Here is a 4,283-nt window from a genome sequence, read left to right on the forward strand (position 1 = left end):
TTCCTCATTTTTTTTTTTTGAATCTCAAGGTCTATCATACAGATGTTTAAGTTTTTAACTAGCTGCTTAATCCAATCTTTTATTTTTAGAACAATACTTTCTGTAATAGACACCAGTGATATATGCCCATTCACAGAGGTGAAGTAAGCCTCCAGATTAAATTACTAGAACTAAAATTGCTGAGTTAAAGAGCATAGGCATTCGAAATTCTGATGCATAAAGTCATACTGCCTTTTGTAGATGTGATCCTTGGAACTGGCTACTCCAGTTTGCTGGGTTTGCTTACAATGGTTTGTTTCTCCAGTCAGCCCTGCCAACATGATCTTTTCAGACTTTTAGGAAATTTACCAATATGACAAGTAAAAATGATGATTGCTACTTTTTTGGTTTTTTATCTCTGCAAGTGAGATTGACCTGTTCATAAATCTAAAGATATTTGTCCTTTTCTTTAAACAGTCATACATATGATGTATATACATATTCTTGTCCATTTTTTCTTTTTGGTTTTTAGATTTTTACATTGATTTGTTGCAGTTTCTTATGTAATGAAGTAAGTCACCCATTATCTAGAGGATAAACTGTATGATTCGTATCTTATAAATATTTAAGATTTTTTTTTTTTTTTTTTTTGCAGCTGCTTTGAACTTTAGTTGCGAAAACCAGAAGCTTAACAGTATCAAAAGGGCACACAGGGTGGCCTCTTTGACCAGGCCTTGGGCTGCCGCGGCTGCCGGGGAGTGGGCTCAGTGGTTTGGCGCCAGCGGTGGGCCGGGCTACCTGGGGCCCCTGCCCTCCGCCCAGCCCCACACCATGGCCACGCCCGCCCACAGCCCTGTGCTCAGTCAGCAGCTCAGCAGCGGCGTCTCAGAGATCTGGCACAGGGCCGACCGCTGGCGCGTGTCCCTGGACGAGAACCACTTCACCCCCGGGAGCTGAAGGTCAAGACCGAGGACAGCGTGGTGGAGATCACGGGCAAACACGAAGAGCAACAGGAGCACGGCTACCTCGCCCGCTGTTCCACCCGGAAGTACACGCTGCCCCCAGCGTGGACCCCACGCTGGTCTCCTCCTCCCTATCCCCTGAGGGTGCGCTCCCCGTGGAAGCGCTGCTGCCCAAGCCGGCCACGCAGTCACGGAGATCGCCATCCCTGTCACCTTCGAGACCCACGCCTAGATTGGCGCCCAGAAGCCTGGAAGTTGCAGCAGCCTGCGGCCAAGTAGAGCTGCCTCCTGCGTCGCCCAACCCCCAGAACCCCCCTGTGCGCCCTTTTGATACCTTTAAGCTTCTGCTGTTCACAAATAAAGATCTAAGCAGCTGCAAAAAAAATTCCTTATGATGCATTGTGTGTTAAAATGTTTACTTCTGTGTATTTAAATATTTCAGTCTTTGAGTCTGTTGGATTTACTGGCACATTTGAAGTGGCTTTATCTCACTGAAACATAGTATTTTATGATTTATTCAAGCTGTGTGTTATTTTACCTGCCTCAACTGTGTGGTTTAAACACCTCCTACCTCTAGGTGGCTAGCCCATTTCCTTTAACATTTCTTGAAAGCCATCTCAATTAATTTGAAATCACACAACTATTGTACACCAAATTCTAGTAAACATTTTAGAGACTTTTATTTAAGTATGTATTTTCTATTCTAATTCAGCAATACACATTTCAGCATTAGTTCCCATTTTTCCCAAGAATCACTGCTGTGCATTTTTAATTGTCCTTTTTGAACACTTGATCACTGACTTCAGCTTGTTTCGTTCCTTAAAATCTTCTCATTATGTTAGTGAGTGTGTAATCAGTCCATTCACGGCCATGATGTGATCATTTGAAAAATTTTTATTAAAAAAAGAGAACAGACTTCATGTATTTCAGGTACCAGGCTGTTTTGATTGTAACTGTCCTGTAGAGTGTCTTAAAATCTGGTCTTGTGATGCCTCTAGCTTTGTTTTTGCTGTTTAAGATTGTGTTTGGTATTTGGTGTCTCTTTGCTTACATATGGATTTTAGCATTACTTTTATAGATATGAGAAAATGTCCTTGGTATTTTTATTGGAATCTCATTGAATATGTAAACTTCTTTTTGTAGTATGGATATCTTGATGACATTAATTCTTCCATTCCAAGAACATAGGTGGTTTTTCTAATTTTCCTTCTTCCTCTATTTCTTTCTTAAAAATTTTATAAATTTCACATCCTTGGTTAAATTTATTCAAAGGTGTATAGATTTGTAGTAGCTGCTCTGAATGGTAGTGATATTTATGTTCTTTCTCAGCTGTGGAATTATTTGTGTATTCAAAGGCAATTGATTTTGAGTGCTGATTTTATATCCTGCAGCTTTACCAAGCTCTCCTGTGAGTTCCAATAGTCTCTTAGTGTAATGATTTTTGTTCCTCTCTATATAGAATCATGTTTCCTGTAATGAGGGATAGTTTGAACTCCTCCTTTCCAACTTGTATCCCTGTGATTTTTATTTCATGCCTAATGGCTCTGGGTAAAATCTCCAGAATTATATTAAATAGCAATTGTGAAAGTAAGCATTATCTGGTTTCAGATTTTCATGGAAATGATTCCATAATTCTCAAAATCAATATGATGTTGATTGTGGGTTTGTCATAGGTGGCCTTGATTCTCATGAGGTATGTTCTTTCTGTACCCGATTTTCTTAAGGCTTTTATCATAAAAGGATGTTATATTTTATCAAATGCTCACTTTGTATGTATTGAGATAATCACGTGATTTTCATTCTCAACTTGTTAATGTGATGTATCCTATTTATTGATTTGCATATGTTTAATCATCCCATATGTTCCATATAAATGATCTCTCTGATTTGTTGTTGCATTAGATTAGCTAGTATTATATTGAGAATTTTTGCATATATTTTCATCAGGAATATTGAAGTATACTTCTCTTTCTCATGTTTTTTCCTTGCTTGGGAATTAAGGTGATGCTTCCTTTTTTTCTTTTCACATCCCTGAAGCATTTTAAGTTAGTGTGGCTACATTTTTTCAGCCATGTTGAATCCAATCAGGAGTATGGAATTCTTAAGTAGAAATTTGAACAAACAAGATTTTTACAAATAAAATCATTATGTTTTCTTTTCATGAAGCATCTTCATGTAAAAGCTCAGTTTCTCTTTGATATTTATCTATCTCCTAGAGTGTGGTAGGCTATCATGAAGTAATTAAAATCATAGTTTATAACTTGTTCTGTGGAGGAAATATGGCTGCAACCAGAGACAAAGAAAGAAAAATGGACCTCTCCTCCTAACACAAACTTTGAATAGTGGCTGCTCACAATTAACTAGTGAAACAGCTACCTAGTGTTACCTTGTCTAGGGAGGGAAGATGTACTAAGTTCTGCTTCTGTAACTCCATTCACAAATCTGTCCTAATAAATCTGCCCCTGGTATCTCTTTTACAAACAAACAAGACCCCCCAACCATTGATACAGTGGTCCTAAGTCAGGTAGGCTGCAATTTAACCCTAACAATGCTGTAACAGGTAAAGCATGATGCTTCTGAACCTATAAATATTGTAATAAACTGGGGATTATTGCTCAGCTTTCAGGGAATGTTTCCAGCTGAGCCTACTGGCATTATAAACTGCTTGGATTCTCTACTGTCTCTGATGCGTGTTTGAGGGGTGTTTCCCACCCCAGTTTTCTGTAACAGTACATATTTCAAGTTATAAGAGCTGGGCTTAGTAACCAGAATCATAAATCTCCTCCTTCTGAAGATCCATGTTTCTCTTGAAAAGAGGAAATGAAGTGGGTTGCCACTTTCTTTGAAGATGAAAAATGGTGACCAAAAAGAAATATCATGAAGTCCTTACGTGATTTCCTGATAGAATCGATAAGATGTATTTCTTCACTGAAAACAACTTTCAGAGGGTTTCTGACTGCAGCAGGCTCAGAAAGCAGCAGCTGCACTGACCCTCTGGTATCATTGACTGTCAGGCATCTGATCCAAATCACCTGATTCAGGCTTCCATAGGAACAGTTCACTAACAGCTAAACACTCTCTGAAGAGGAATAAGTAATAACATGTGAAGTGACAAAAAGCACCTACTGCATGAAATAGAATCAAAATAACAAATCTGAGTCTTATGCTAGAAAGATTTTTTATGTCATGGTTCTAAAAAGAAAAAGTTAAAAAAATAAAGTTATAGAAATCATAAATTATTTATGTATTATTGGTAACAATGATTATAACAACTGATGTGCTGAATATCAGAATAAATATAGTAGAAGGATTAATTTACTTGAAGGTGGTTTGAGTGATCTG

General features: G+C 38.2%; 1 pseudogene; it reads left to right on the forward strand.

Annotated features, from left to right (window-relative positions):
• Window positions 1–352: 352 nt before the first annotated feature.
• On the forward strand, window positions 353–1,173 carry LOC133754139 (heat shock protein beta-1-like; annotated as a pseudogene).
• The last annotated feature ends 3,110 nt before the right edge of the window (window positions 1,174–4,283 follow it).

The sequence above is a fragment of the Lepus europaeus genome, chromosome Y (assembly GCF_033115175.1).
Source record: "Lepus europaeus isolate LE1 chromosome Y, mLepTim1.pri, whole genome shotgun sequence".
Classification (NCBI taxonomy): Eukaryota; Metazoa; Chordata; class Mammalia; order Lagomorpha; family Leporidae; genus Lepus; species Lepus europaeus.